The following is a 17,157-nucleotide window of genomic DNA, read 5'->3' on the forward strand; positions in this document are numbered from 1 at the left end:
CAACCACTTCTGGGGTTCAACGTATTCGATAGCCAGACATCCTATAAAAAAATAGTCTTACATTTTTACCATCGGAACATAGAAGAATCCAGCTATGGTTCACGTGCGTTCCGAGCGGAAAAAAGGCTTTCCTCTGCTACCCACACGCCGAAATGGGGGTTTCTGACTCCCCGCAATGAACATTGCACTCCTGTTTTATTTGTAGAACTTGTTTCTTCAGATGCGATTTACGCTCAGCTGAAAGGTCATTGTGATCGTTTTGATTTTTATATTTTAAAGGTCACTTGCTCGAGGTAAATGAATTAAAATCATTTCAACGGTCACTGACGGTGCGTTGCCATTTCGCATTACCGCCAATGTAATCATAATCTTGACTTGAGGATAATGACATTGTCTGCCATACACCTTGCTGCTAAAACTAGAAGAGGAATATTTTGTCTTCACATGTACCTACATGAAATGTAATTGATAATCCTCGTTGTTATTCTTATCTAAAAAAAAAACGTGTCTTTGGTATGTCAGATTCAACAGCGTAACTAGGAAAGATGTTGGATTCTGAATACAGTGTGGAAACTTTAACTTGAATAAAATTCATAACTGCCCCACCTACACAGTTATCGCATACATTTTGGTACATAGTTGCCATACTAATCCACAATAAATTTGAATCACCCAATATATTAAAACACAAGTTGCAGAAGGCAAGCACGAATTTGAATTGAAATTCCGAAACGAGCGGCGTAGCGGCGAGTTGAGGGACAAATGAGTGCTTGAAGGACCTTCTGCAACGAGTGTTTTATAGGTACTATTTTTTCTATTTTGCCGCTTTATACCATTTTAAAAATAAAAAAATTAAAATTTTAAATGTAGGGAATTTTGCGGTGGTTGGTGATATTTATGTGGCATAATTTTAGCCGGTTGTGAAAAAAATTAATTTAAAACGTCAGTTTTTTTTTATTTTCGCCTTTGATGTTTGAAAATGAATGCTGAAGAAAGTTTATCAGTATTACTAACGCCGCCGCAAATTATGCAAATTGCAAAAAAGACGTTAGAAAATTTACTGCCAGGGAAGTCCAAATCCTAGTATGAAAATTAAGCTTTTTGTTCATTGTTATTTATTAATTTGCTTTGTTCTCTGCGAGATTTATTTTTTGACGTATGTCAGTTGACAGTTCAATGCTACCAACATCAAATACAGTAAATTTTACTAGTCTATTGTAACACGCCAACGATTCTTTAAAACACTCAAATGACTTCATTTGGGTGCTTTAATTGTATTTATTTGACGAGTTCTTGTGTAAATTGGGGTTTTTTGGCACGAGTGGGCCAGTTTAAAACGCGAGTGAAACGAGCGTTTTAAAGGCCCACGAGTAAAACTTTTTCTTTTTTTTTTTGAGAACTAATTCTATTTCTTCTTTTCGTCCATACTGTAAAATATGTACTTAGCTCAACTAAATTTGAGTAATCCGAATCAGAACACCACCATTCCTTCTCTGCGTTCTATGAAAAATTTCAAAAATCTGTCAAGTACTATAACTTCTTCTGCTGAAATGGTTGTAAGAAATTGCCAAGAAGATGCTGAACTTGTGTGTCTTTACTCCTCATTTTGGTGTACGCATCCTCGTTGATGTTGGGAACGTTTGCCTCAGTGATGGAAAACAATCTTATTTGGGATTAGTTCATTGTGCACAAGTTTTGTGAAGATCTTTCGACAAGGTTTTCCGCGATTTACGCACTTAAATTTCGTTAGCAACGATTTATTAGATATTTGTGCGTATAATGTTTTTAATAACATTAATCCAACATTTGGGTCACCTACATATTTCCTCCGATAAAAAAACCAACTAATTTTAAAATAATACTTACAATCAGTGACGTTCGAAATGTTTATGTAACTGCAATTAATTTCCGTAAAATTTTTCAAATTACGTTAGAGGCAAATTTCTTGTGCAGCCGTTGCACCAACAACTTTTCAAAATTTTAGTCGACATGGTGTTTGTTAATGTCTTGCATTATTTATCTTACAACATGACAATAATTTCAATTATTGTTGCAATTAACCCAGTTTATATACGATGAAACTGTATGGGAGAGACACATCTAATCGCTTCTCCATTTAGCGTTTGGCCTAAATATATTTATCTTTTAACCCTGACTTACTGACAACAATCTAAATATATGTACATACACATCGTGGCCTTGGAATAGCCAAGAAATATTGGCTTGTGGTGAAAACTCTTTAAGATTTCCGAAATGTTTGCCGTTGACAATGGAGGCGGCTTAAGTGTAACGCTCCACTTTGTTTGCCTTTTACTATTATTATACTCGTACATATTATCAGCGAGTAAATACGAATCTTTCAGCAGATTTGGGAAAATTTCTGAAATTTGTCTATTTGTCCACATTAAATTCTAAATTAAACTCATTACTGAACTTCCATTTCCAACGCACGAATTGTTGATACAATTTAAGGTGCCTATTTTAGAGAAATGAAATTGTTCTTCTTATTTACGACACTGTGATTTAAAAAAACTCTCAAAGGTATTGTTATTTTAATTAAGTTCCATGTACCCACCTATAATCCGTTTCAAAATCAAAAATCCACCACCTGTTGAATTATGTTGGCAGAAAAAAAATCCCTAGAATAAGCTTCATCTTTTTGGGTTGGCCCAAAATTCCGCCAAAATTTGACATTTAATTGTTGAGTTTATTTGCGTAAAACAAAATAATTATTATGCACAGAAAGGTTGTAACTACCATATAGTACCTTTTGAGTGAAACAATAAAATGAGAATAAAAAACACGATGAACTACGATCATAACGACGGTCAAGAGTTTTCTTTCATAACCCCACTTTTTTCTGACACTGCAGACACACTAAAAACAAAAGTTGGCGACGTTGTCGTTTGTATTTTCGAGGTAGAATGCAGTGTGGTGGATTTTTGATTTTGAAACAGATTATATGTACACTGCTGTGCAGAAAAATCGAGTACACTTCAAAAATCAAGCAATCAAGTTTTCGAGAATTTTTGTGTTTTGTAAACGTTTTTTATTTTAAATTTAAATTTAAATTCTTTTGTTTTTAGTAGTACCTTTTTATATCGGTGGTAAATAAAATTTTGTATTTAAAAAGAGTGGGCAAAAATTTTAAAAACACAAATTATTTATTTAGTCACTAACCTTTAACTTTAATAATACATAGTAATAAAATTAAGAATTGAAGCATATGTATTTCCAAAAAGTTTCAAAAAAATTCTCAATAAAATTATAGTTAATAAAAAAAAGTTATAACTTTTTAATTAAGAGCAACAAAAATAAAAATGTTATCTTTTTAAAATACTTCTATTTTTGTTTTTCAAATTATTCACCAGGAAACCACTATTCACAACAAACAATTTACCTCCTGAATTATTTTTGGTTAGGTAATAGATTCTTAAAATTCTCATTGCCTCGATCTGAATTTGTCAATCGCAAATCATGATGCGATTTAATACGAAGAACAAAAAAATATATATATTCTATCGTATCATTAACGATTACGATCACTTTATGTTAAACATTTATTGATAATTATGAAGTCCATAATATTCGAATAATAATACATTAGTTATGCACTCATAATACGTTAGATACAATGATACGATAAAGCTTAAAATATAACTCGAATATTATGGGATTTAAACAACGCTCGGACGTTATGCAGGTGACTCGGCTGATCGCCTCGTCACCTGGCAACGTCCTCGCATATTATAAATTCCATAATCTTCTCGTTATATTAATAGCTAAACTACTATCCCACCTCCACCCGGCGGCACGGCAATTTTGCCGGAGTACATACACTATTACGGATATTACTATCAAGTAATAGTGCAGTGCTTATCAACATAATTACCGGCGTCTTGCCTCCGCATTTTGACTTTGTTGTGTATTATGTTCTGTGTCAATGTTAAGGAACTTCCTCACGATGTGACATGAGTATAATAATATACCTTTTTGAATTTCAACTACCAATGTGTTATCTAAATCCAGAATTTTTAAATTTTTAAAAAGAGATTGCGGTACTATTCCCGTTGCTGAAATTACAAGTGGTAAAATCGAAATTTTTTCTAAACACCAAAGATTTCTCATAGCAACGGACAGCTCTAAATATTTATTAATTTTTGTGTTATATGTCTGTGTTATATTATGTGAATTTGGAACAGCTATATCTAAAAGATATGCTTGCTTTTGTTGTTTATTTAAAATTATAATGTCTGGTCTGTTATGCTTAATATGAATGTCAGTTAAAATTGTTCTATCAAAATATAACTTGTAACTGTCATTTTCCAAACAACTTTCTGGTGTATAACTATAATGTGGTTGTGTATTCTTTAATAAATTGAATTTAACAGCTAAATTCATGTGTATAATTTTAGCGAATATATCGTGTCGTTTTTTATATTCGCTTTGAGCCAAAACGGTGCAAGAAGAAATAATGTGTTCAATTGTTTCCCCTTCAGTTCCGCAAATCCTACATTTATCAATTATCGATTGTAAACCGCATATGTGTTTTTTATAATTTCTTGTATTTATAACACGATCTTGTATTGCAAATATAAAACCCTCCGTCTCAGGGTGAATATTTGATTTCTTAAGCCATGCATGAGATGCCTGAATATTAACTTCTGGTTGTTCCAGTTCTTTAAAGTATCTCCCATGTAAAGACTTCTGTTTTATATTTGCTATTGTGTCAGGTATATTTGGCTTAACAATGTCTGAAATTATATTATCACTTAAATTTAAAGGTGTGTAGCCTTTATCGGCTGACACCAAAGCATTGAAAAAGGTGTTATCACGAGCTCTATTGAGGAAATAATTTTTTAGTGAAGCAATTTGATTTTTTAGCAGTATTTCTAGATTTGAAAAACCCCTACCACCGTTTTCGCGTGGTAAATTAAATCTTTCAATAGCAGATTTAGGATGGTGTTTACTAAATTTTGTAAAAAGAACTCTAGTTTTAATGTTTATGTTCTGTAAATTAGTTTTGGACCATTTTATAACACCGAAAGAATAGGTCAGTAATGGAACAGCATATGTATTAACTGCTTTAATTAAATTATTACCGTTTAATTTTGATTTTAAAATAGATTTAATTCTTAAATAAAATTGCTTTTCTAAATTTTCTTTTATAATTGAGTGTTGAATATGATTTGATTGATTAATACCTAAATATTTATAAAATTCTCCTTTATTTAAATTTTTAATGATTTCTCCTTCTTGAGTTATATATTCTAAATGTTCGTAATGACCGCGACATATTGATTGCATTTTACACTTATCAATACCAAAACTCATCCCAATATCATTTGAGAAATTTTCAGTTATTGTTAGTAAAGATAAAATGTGATTCTTTTTTGATGCATAAAGTTTTATGTCATCCATATAGAGAAGGTGATTTAATTTGGATAGTGTGGTATTATTAAGTCTAATATTGAAACCATATCCAGTGCTATTTAATAGATTTGTCAAAGGATTAATGGCTAGACAAAACCATAAAGGACTTAAAGAATCTCCTTGATAAATCCCCCGTTTAATTTGAATAGGCTCGGATTTTAATTTAGTATTGTTTATTGATAAATTTAAAGTAGTTCTCCAAAATGTCATAACATGAGATAAAAAGTTAATCAAATCCAAATTAATTTTATAAATTTTAAGAATTTTAATTAACCATGAATGTGGTACTGAATCATAGGCTTTTTTGTAGTCTATGAATGCGGTATAAATATTTCTATTATTTTTTCTAGCTTGTTCCATTATTACCGTATCTATTATGAGTTGTTCTTTACAACCAAAACACTCTTTAACACAACCTTTTTGTTCTTCATTAAGTATATTTAATTTTTGACAATGGTCGTAAATTATTACTTTAATGCAAGATGTCATAATTTTATAAATTGTAGGCAGACATGTGATTGGCCTATATTTTGATGGATTTTTAGTATCGGAATCTTTCGGTTTCAGATATGTTATACCATGGGCCAAAAACTCTGGAAATGTGTTAGGTTCCCTAATAAATCCGTTAAAGTGATCAAGTAAGCATTTATGAATACAAGTAAATTTTTTTAACCAAAAGTTATGAATTTGGTCACCTCCAGGGGATTTCCAATTATGTGAACTATTAATATTTTTAACTAAAATTTCAAGGCTAATTTGAATATGATGTCGATTATTACTATCTGATATATCATTTTCTAAATGAGGAATCCATTCTGCCTGATTATTAAATTGAACTTCATTTGACCATATGTTTGACCAGAATTCTTTAATTTCGTTTATATTTGGTGTACCATTATTAGTTTGAGTTTTATTATCTGCTAAATTTTTGTAAAACAACTTCTCATTATTTCTAAATAGTTTGTTTTCAAATTTCCGTTGTTTATTATTTTTATATCTTTTGAGTCGTTTAGAATAAATATGTAACTTTTGTAATAAAGTGTCTTTGATTTCTATTAATGTTTTATTATATTCATTATCTTTTAAACAATGTATTCGGTTGTTATTTAAAATTGATTGAATACAATTATTTAGATGATTAGAATTTATACCCTTTAAATATTGAGTTATTCTACCTAAATCTCGTCTGATATTATTAATACGTTTATTTAGTCTTTGTTCCCATTTTGGTAATTCTTTCGTTTTTATATTATTTGTCTGGCCAATTTCTTTTGATCCATTTAATCTGATAATTGTTAAAGCTCCACTATATATAATACTGTGTAATTTTTTAAAACTTGTGTTGTTATTTACAAATTTAGGTAAAATGAATTGATTTAAAATTTCAATCATTGCAAAGAATTTTTTGGAGCTTTGTTGTTTAGGTAATAGTGGTCTATTAAATGGTTCTATATGTTCAAATTCGTTCAGAGTTCTATTAAATTCATCTTCAATTTGTTCTTTAAAATTTTGATGGTAGTAAAAATTTTTATTAATAACATGTATATCATTATAACTCAAGTCTAAATTATGTATGTCTGTTTGTATGGTGTTTGGTGAATCGATAATTGGACAGAAAGAGTCATTATGATTAGATAAACTTTGTAAACTTTGCGGTTCAACAGAATTTTGGAGTAAATTATTAGAAACTTCATTATTGTCAGAATAATTAATTGACAATTCTAACTTTACATCATTTTTGATCTTTTCTAAAATTGCCGAAGGGATATAGTTTTTCTTCATAATGGCTCTCCTCTGGTCAGCTAAATTTTGAATAGTAACAGGAAACTGGGGGTACTTACTTTGGAACGCTTTAAATAAATCAAGCCTGTAAGTACTCACAACATCCTGTAGTTTCGTGATCCGAAAATATTCCCGTATAATGAAAATATTCATTTCCATAGTCCATTTTTTGCGTTTTTTAACTTCTGTAGCACCATTGGATTGCAGTGAAGCACTTGCAACAACATTTGGCGCGTTTTTATTAGAGAGCGAATTTATTGACATTTAGACAGTTGTCACGGCACTCTCATAATAATATTAACGATGGCTTAAATTAATATCGATTGTATCTTATGGTCGATGATATCATTAACTTTGCGCAACACATTCGAACCCCACCCAATAATTTTTTCTTAGACCCAAGTGATCGCACAAGATATTGCTGGCGTCCAAGGTATTTTTTTTATAATTCTATAGTTGACTCGCTTATCACTTTTCATCATTCTTTAGGAGATATGCTTTATTCTGTAACAGAGGAAAACGGGGCTTTCTTTAGATAAACGCCGTTACTGAAAACGTTCCAAATTCGAATTTCTTGTACCTACCAATTGTAAAGAGTTCTTCATCGTCAAAAACAGAACGGAGCTGTTTAATGTACGTATTGTTACGATTTGTGAGTGATTTTATCATAATAAACCATCATTCCAAAATTTTCTTTAGTTAAATGCATTTTGACCTATTTTAAGGTAGTCTAATTCTGCAGAGGCAATTGATATAAATTAGTATGTAGTGTGCGACCTACCATAAGGATGCCACAGGTTGAGAACATTTTTAGAATTTTACCACAAATGTTACTATTCAATTAAAAATATTCGATGTATCGATATTTCACCAGCGAGTTAGCTGCTGGTATCGAGGAGAAAAACCGCGAAGAAAACGTCGACAGTTTCTGCGGTGTAGAGATCGGATATCGTCGATCACCCTTGAACTCGAGGCCTTGCTACCATTACTCTTCATACGATAAAAACGCATAACCCAATTCTTCGGCACAAAGTGGGTCGACGGCCTAGATATTGTCGAGATTTCAGAAAAGTGACTGCTGAATGATACCATACATTGTGTACATGTACTTTCATAAAGGACACTGACCCTCGGATTTCACTGCCTTGACGACCTTTCTATGTCAGGACGTTGCCCCTCGATGATCTTCTTTGACGAAAAAAACGACGAGCTGTCAAAAAACGACGAGAACCGAAAGGATGTTGAGGTCATGTTGTTTGTTTACATGTTGGTACAAAGCGATGCAATGTGGAGCACTTTTCCGCAATAAATTCTCTGTAAACTACTTACTATTTATAATCGGGTGAAATCAGAGATGCAGTCGATTTTTAGAGTGAATGTGTGTTGTGGCCTATATTCTTGATAGGCTGGCGCTTGAGAACGCTCTTGCACTTTCATATTTTCGTACAACACTTTCGGACTCGTCAGAGCCATCGGACGGTTCGACGTCATCGTCTCATAGATCCGGAGGAAAAATAAGTCAATGGCCATTTCGTCAGGTCAATAACAGGATAATCCTGGGAAATGACCTTGCTCGGCAGACGAGACGGTAGTCTACCTGTTGCCCACGCCGTCCAAAGGACAATGCCCACAACCCCATTACCATTAAAACGTATCCGTATCTCCACCAAGGCTAAATTCTTTCGCTGCCGATATCACATGATTGATTAATCATTTAAATTAAATCATTCAACTGCGTACGAAAACGACATTTTTTTACTGCAATTATTAAATTTATCATTTTGTTTGGTTGGCAAAACTCCATTTCCGCCCGGTCGTGCCAAGAGGTCAAATTTTTTTTACCGTTCCACTCGAAGCTTTACCAATACCTCTAAGCTCTAAAAACAGAAGACCACTGGACTTATCAATCAGTTGCTACATACTTAAAATACAGTACACGTAATTGATCACACGTTTGTTGACCTGCGACCCTGCCATAAATACGAGGGGGTGTTGATATCTAGTTAGCCTAGAACATTTCTCATGGACAAAACCAAATGCGGTTACCATGGAAACAGGTGTCATGTTTGACAAGTTACTCACATGAAGTTTACAATTAGGTATTGTAGGCTTTAAATTGATCGACCGTGCCCCGTATTGACCGGATTCGACACCTATTTCCAAACTCGAAAGATATTTGAAAGGGGAGAAGTCTACGTCTGATGAAATGGCAATAAATGCTGTAGAACAGTGTTTTGCAGATCAAGAGGGACAATTTTTTTCCTAGAAATCTAGCCCATATAGGATGTATCTGACTCAGAAGGCCCGACTAATAAATTTAATTGTTCACCGAAGGGACACCAGATGAAGATGGTTGTACCGACCGATTCATTGTAATTTTACCATAAAAATATTTTATAGTTCTCCCAGAGCTGCAGCGGTTTTATGGCAGGGTACCATTGTATAAACGTTAACAACACCGACAATATGTTTAAACCGCAAGTACAACCCCTAATCGTAAATTCGTCCAAGTACTACCCTGTAAACTGACAGGTATAGAACGAAAATGATGATTGACAGGGGTCTGTTTATGTCGCGTATCGGCATCTCAACAGGCGTAATAATTACTATTGCCCTGCCATAAAACCGCTGCAGCTCTGGGAGAACTATACCATAAGGGTCATTTTTGTCACATTCATGATTCTTGTCAAATCAGGTAGATCCACAGGAAGCGTTCTTAGTAAATTCTGATTTAATTGTAATACTTTGTGAAATACAACTACACAATGCCGCTCCCTGTATTTGGTCAATTTGGTGAATATTATGGTTTTATTATTTTATTAAATTAAACCAAAGGGTTTTTAGAAATATGAAACGGAAATTGCATAAACAAAGAAATTCAGCCTTAACATCGGAAATATGTACTATCTCGTCCATTTAGTGTAGAAGAGATGCAACAAGTAGTTAAAACAGTGAAGAATAGAAAAGCTGCGGGTTTTGACGGCATCTATCCTGAATTCATTAAACACGTCGGACGAATAGGTTTAGGTTGGCGTAGGTCTTTTTTTAATGACATACTTTCGACAGGTAAAATACCACCTGAATTCAAGAAAGCAAAAGTTATTGCCATACTAAAATCCGGAAAACCAGCTAATGAATCTCCGAGTTTCAGACCCAATCTCTCTACTCAGCGTGTGTCATAAATTTTTGGAAAAGCTTATATGCAATAGAATTTCACCAATAATAATAGAAGAAAAACTTTCAATAGAACAAGCAGGTTTTGGACCAAACAGAAATTGCTGTGACCAGGTCTCTTACATCGAATCTGGTTTTCAAAAATGTCTAAAGACTGGAGTTGTTTTCGTTGATCTCACCGCAACCTACGACACCGCCTGGAAAGATGGACTAATACATAAATTATTATACACTACATTTATGCTGAACTCCGAGTAAATATGGAACTTCCACATTTACTGGATGATATACCACTCGTTTTTCCTGTTAACGATTGGTTTCACCACGATGGGGCACCACCACATTTCAATCAGCAAGCGCGCGAAATTTTGGATCAACAATATCCTGACCCTTGGATAGGACGAGGTGGTCCACGACATTGGCCTCCGCGGTCTCCAGATTTAAATCCTCTTGATTTCTTTCTTTGGGGACATGTGAAAAATTGTGTCTACAGCCAGCCTGTTAACACAGAGGAGCTTCGAACTCGAATCGAAGAAGCCTTTACTGCAGTTAGAGCTGGTGCGTTATCTCTTGACACGCGAGTTAAAGTTGCGCAGAAGACCAAATTCAGACGACTAGTCACGAACGGCTCCCACCCGTTCTAAAAAATCGCCGTTGTTGAATTGCTGCTGAACCGATTTTTGCCGATAGTTCTCCTTGTCCCTACTAAACTCCTCCCACCGCGCACCTCGCGTGTCAAGAGATAATGCACTAGCTATACCCCACAAATTAATGATTATGGACTCTAAATTGAGCCTTTTAAGAAGGGCGCGATTATGCTTACAAATGAATGATGCGCTTTTTGGGCATCTGCTCTAAATATGTATATATTTTTTTGACTCTTATTTTAATTTTATGAATTGCAATAAAATTGGTTCTTTTCAGAACCGCCAATTGTTGGTTTAATCTTAAAAAATTCAAATGTCAGCAATTTTTTTTTTTGTTTAAAACATCTGTACAATCTGCATTATGATGACCGCTGCGCTGTATCATCTCGGGAGACTTTGCTAACCTAAATTTGTTGACGATGACATGAACAGTGACAACTCTAATCTGTCAGACCGACAAGCAAGTTTTTGAAACTTAACAACCCGCTTTATTTTTTGTAATACCTGGTGCTGAACCTATTAACTCTGTTATGCAAGCAGCAATGATTTATGTATTTTATTGTATTTTTCGGCAATCTATTATATCCAGTTTTCTCTGGAACGGGAGTTGTGAAATGTACATGTCACCAAAAAGTATGGAAATAGTTAAATATTTTGAAAACGGTTTATGGGAATTCCTTGAGATGTACAGGGTGAGCGAAAGTCGATGTCTCAGCTCTATTAAAAGAAAAGGAAAGACGATAGAAAAAATCTAAAAAGAGGTTCTGAAATGGGATTGAGTAAGGTCCATTTTAAACCAAATTTGCATATTTTTCCATATTTGGAAACTGAAGTAATGACGTCATCGAATTAGTTCAGAAAAATTAGCTCTTTTTAAATATGCCAAAATATAGGTATGTTTCTGGGAAAACAAAATTTGATGAATAGAGCTGAGACATCGAGTTTCGCTCACCCTGTACATGTATAAGGTTAGTTAAAAATTCTAGATATTGCTTATCGGTTTTCAATTTTATATTTTCATTTGTTTTTAAGATATGAGATAACTATTTTTTTTAATACTTACTTAAATAAAAGGTCTTTAGGTACCCCAGGCGCATATGCCGGAATCTGATCATGTACATCATTTGAAAGCACTACCTTAGTACCTCATTTTTGCGCATAGAACTAGATGTCGCAGATGATTTTGAAACGCGTTACATTACACAGAAAATCACGTTACTATTATACAGGTGTCCCCAAAGAAAAAGACGAGTCCATAAGTGTCTTATTTATTGGAGGATTTTAATTATTTATACACCAAATTAAATGGTTACGAATAGGCTACAAAATGACCTAATAAATTCCCGTATAGCCTTAAGGGCTTCAAGGCTAAACTGTCAAAAAAAAATTTTTAATGGGAACAGATTATTTTTTTTTAGTAATTCTAATAGAGATTTTTATTCTGAAAACAACAATGTATCACAAGTATACACTTACATACCAAAAAAAAATTGTAAAAATCTATACTCCACTTTGCGCTAATCATCATTGGCCGCATATCTGCGCAATACCATATGTTATTATTTGTCATTTGTTTTTCCAGCTAACTTGATTTGGTTATTTATTACATTGTAATGCAATGCATTTTGATAGCTTCTCGCTTGGTGTTCGTCATTTGTTTCAAAAGTTAGTGTTATTTTTTTTATGTGAAGTTATACTTGTGATACATTGTTGTTTTCAGAATAAAAATCTCTATCAGAATCACTACAAAAAAATATGAATTCCCATTTGAAAAAAATATTTTGACAGTTTAGCCTTGAAGCCCTTGGAGCTATACGTGAATTTAGTAGGCCGTTTTGTAGCTTATTCACAATCATTTAATTTGGTGTATATATAATTAAAATCCTCCGCTAAATAAGGGAGCTATGGACTCGTCTTTTTTTTTGGGGATACTGTATAGTATCCCAAAAACAAATGAAGATATAAAGTTTACAAAATTACAATTTACGGAACATGCCTAAACCCCAGGCTAATTTTCGAAGAATCTCCATTAGTGTTTTCGTTTCTATACTATTTAGCGATGCTGTAAACAGTGAAATGAAAAATTTTCAGTAACATTTAAAATAACAAAAAAAAAAAAATCCTTTTTTCAGAAGTCACTTATAATGACAGCCACCGCGCATCCAGTGTTTATCTAGATTTTAAAAAATCACAATAGCAGAAAATCATAGAGTCGTAACTTATTTTTTTAGATAACCAAAACTATATTTCTGAAATAATTATCACAACATGTCAGTAATACTAATAATAATCGTTTCATATTTTTTAGTAGTGCTAGTGCTAGTAATTGTTTATATGTCTCTTAAAAACACATAAGCAGTTTACAATGTTTTTGTCTTTTTTTATTCAATAGAGAAATCATTACGTTTGTCAGATCTGAATCGCAATCAAAAATTCTGGACTCATTATACAGGGTGTCTCAAAATTCGCGAATTCCGAATTCAGAGCGTTGTAGGGGATCATTTCAGTAGTCCAATTATGGAAATAAAAAAAATATCGGGACTCCCCCACAAAAATACATTGGTCTGAAGGTGCCCTCTTGAACTGCGTTTTCTTCAAATACAGGCTGAAAAATTCAGTGTTTATCGTTATTTATGGTGTAGATGATTGTGGAAAATAATAACGTAAAACAATTTTTTGAAGAATAGCTTACCTTGGAGTAAAAAAATCTTAAATCTTAGTAATTTTTCCTAAAAATGGAACGGCAACGTAGCTAGAATAGAATTTTGTCACTGTGATTATGAAGGCTGCTATGTTTTGAACAAAACTAAAGTGCTTATATCTTCTTCAGGAAGAGCGATTTTTCAAGCTCCACTGGGTCCTCCCCTACCATTCGGAATTCGAGAATTTTGAGACACCCTGTATTGAAAGAAACATAACCCTCTTGTTCTTGTTATAGTAGTTTATTTAAGGAGTTCGTGTGTAAATTGGACTTTTTTTGGCATGAGTGGCCCAGTTTAAAACGCATTTGTATAGTACTCCCAGAGCTCGAACGTTTTATGATAGGCAATATTGTTCTGAAGTTAAACAGCTCAAGAAAAAAATAGGAAATGGCCGTAAATAAACAAACCTTTAAGGGTGGGTCTTTACCCTGGGGGCTCTGGATTTAGAAAGAGGGCAGACGGTATATACCAGGTAGTCTCTCTTGGACGAAGTGCTCCTCTTCTCACTAGGATGTGTCAAATACTAATCCCCTCGTTATTAGTATTGCCTATCATAAAACGTTAGAGTTCTGGGAGTACTATACTACATCTTCTTGAATTACGGTGGTGAGGTTTGCAAAGCACCTGCTAGGAAGACATGAATATCGGAACATTAACAGCACCGTACGATTTATCCGCTACACATCCCCTCTCGATGTGAACAACATTTACAAAATAAAAGACTTTTTGAATTTGTGACACGTTCCTTTAGCCGCTTTTCGGTGTCGTCTTTCACAAGACCGTGACATTAAAGAATGTATTTTTCGATGCAGTTCGGTTAATTTAAGTTGTTTCGAACGCCAAAATTGTCGCTATGAATAGCCGGTTTGAACCTTGATGGAGTGAACAGGTGCGGCATCTTAGATCATTGCACTGTACTCTGTATGCGGGCAGAATATTCCATCCCCGGTACTGACCACTACTAAACCGCCTGATTAGCATAAGAATGGACGGCATTACTGGCCATCGAGGACGATCACCCTCGCCACTAATCTCGATATGCAGATTAACCGACTCCCTACAGACGATGGCGATAAATATATCACCATTAAACTGATGCAGCCACACTTCTGCAGATAAAGACCACAAAAAAAATTTCTACGACACTCAAACTTGAAAGCGTGCAGCTCTAAAAAAATCTCGAGTTTCATAGCGAATTCCAGGATTTCATTTCATCTTAACTGTCATGCAATTTTATTGCCTGGACAATGTAATAACTCAAAAGGGGTAAACTACTGATGTAATTAAATCAAATTGACACCAGTTTATTTTATCAACGATATTGTATACCAGGATATTCTTCATAACAGACATGTCTTGATGAAACTCTTTTTAAATTACCAAGAAAAATCCCAGATGAAAACTGTCTATAAAAATATAGTTTTAGATATTTAGCACTTCAAATATTTTATAACAGATATTTGTGCATTAAGGGAGATATGAACATGATTTATGAGGTTTATAAGTCAACCGAGGGGAAAACATGAATATCTCCCGTGGTGCATACAATATTTTGTTTTTTAGTGTCTACTTAAAAGTTAAAACTTTCTTAAAAATATTTTGCAGGGAAGATGTGGTTGCTATAGTTTGGTTCTCATGAGTTTGTTTTAACAATGTGGAGGGCGAAAAAATTTGAAAAATCCCAAAAGAGTTATGAGTTGTTTTTTATAATGTGTATCTATGACGATAAGAAACAATATCGTGTTGCTAAAAAATAAATATTTCTTTCGTCATCGTATGTTAAGGTATGAATAACGTTCACCAATCGACAACCGTTAAGATGTCCATAACACCCTGGTAACACTCAGGGCTGTTAGGGAGGTTTTAACCGCCCGCATTTTTTCAAAATTTTATGCGTTGCCAAAGTAACGCTTCCCATGATTTTCAAATACTTTCCATTCAAATGCTGAATCTTTTAATAATTATTATTTAATATAGGTATTTATAATGTTTAAAGTGATTTTGCACGACGAAAAACGTACGTACCACGTTCTGTTAAGGGCCATAAAGACCTGAGAGCAGCTCCCTTGCTTGGCCTTCTTAACAGCCCTTAATACGTAAATAACTACTATGTAATTGCTGGAAATTCAGAAGTTTTGAAAAGTAGAGAAAAAAATTCAATCATTCCAGTCGTTACAATTATTTTTTGAAAAGTAAGTTCGACTATGTTTAGTCGTCCTAGCTAGGAATCACAAAAAAGTAAAGATGCATCTTTTTTGTCTTAACTGGATTCCCGAAAAGTGAAAGAAAATAAAATAAAAAATATGATATGGACATTTTGATTAAATATTGTTAGAATATAATCGCACCGTACGTAAAATGAATTTTTACCGCTGGCCAGAAACTTAATGTTAGTGAAATGATCGAAAACGATGTCAAGCATTTTATTAACTCTTCTTTAATAGAAAATCCAATCGAAATACTCCAACTTTCAATAATTGCCAAGGTAAAAAAAATCGGTTTTCCTCGACGGCGTGGCGGTCGAATCGTCATAATTCTTGTGACACGGTTCTCAAAGATGAGTTTTAAAGTGACAAGACGCCAGATTCTTTTCCATTTCTAAAGTGAAGTGAACATAATAATAGGCTCGACTCGCAGGTGAAGTTTTTGGCCCCCTCTCCGTTAACCCATTTCCCGAGTCGGATGTAGTGCACTAGGTGAAACCAAGAAGTGTCAAAGGCCCCTGACAGTGAAAAGTAACAAGCTGAATGAATGTTCTTCTCGGTTCAGGCACGTGCTTTGCTGTCTTCGACCGACCTTTTATTTAACATTTTTTGTACGTACGCGGCGATTTTTTATTCAGGTACTAATTATTATCATGCGTTCTGGCTGAGTCGCCACAAAGGAATCCAATTCGTCGATTTGTTGTGCTCGTATTTTTCTCGAGATTAATCTACAAAAATGCTCTGCAAACTTATTGGACTGGAACAACTCAAATTGGCCGGCGAACATGCTAACCCTGATATCGACCATCGAGAATAAGGTTACGTCACTTCTTATGGAATGACAGACACGGATCGAGTCACAAAATTTGTGACTTTTCGGTAAGAGATATTGCTCGCTAATGTGACAAAACGGTTTCTCCGTTAACTCGAACTGTACATTTTTTAAAGTGATTGTAAGATTTTTCGGCGCGCTCACAATAATCAAATCTCTTTGGTGCTTCTAGTTTATTGAATCTACGTTATAGGGTTCAAAAGTTTCCGCCTCAATGTCATTGAAAAACGAATGTGTCCAAACAAGGGACTGAAAAACTAAAACGACAATGACAAAAACTTTTAGAACTCGCCATGTATATTTTACATTTTTTGATAACGAACGTTACGTACAAATTTTGTATTTAATAAGAACCAAACGATATATTTTATCTTAAGATTTTA

General features: G+C 33.8%; 1 protein-coding gene across 1 annotated transcript in view; it reads right to left on the reverse strand.

Moving 5' to 3' along the window:
- phtm (phantom) overlaps positions 1-17,157 on the reverse strand; it is a 68,631-nt gene that overhangs the window by 17,510 nt on the left and 33,964 nt on the right. The gene's annotated exons all lie outside the window — the stretch shown is intronic.

Source organism: Tenebrio molitor, chromosome 3 (genome assembly GCF_963966145.1).
Source record: "Tenebrio molitor chromosome 3, icTenMoli1.1, whole genome shotgun sequence".
Lineage (NCBI taxonomy): Eukaryota > Metazoa > Arthropoda > Insecta > Coleoptera > Tenebrionidae > Tenebrio > Tenebrio molitor.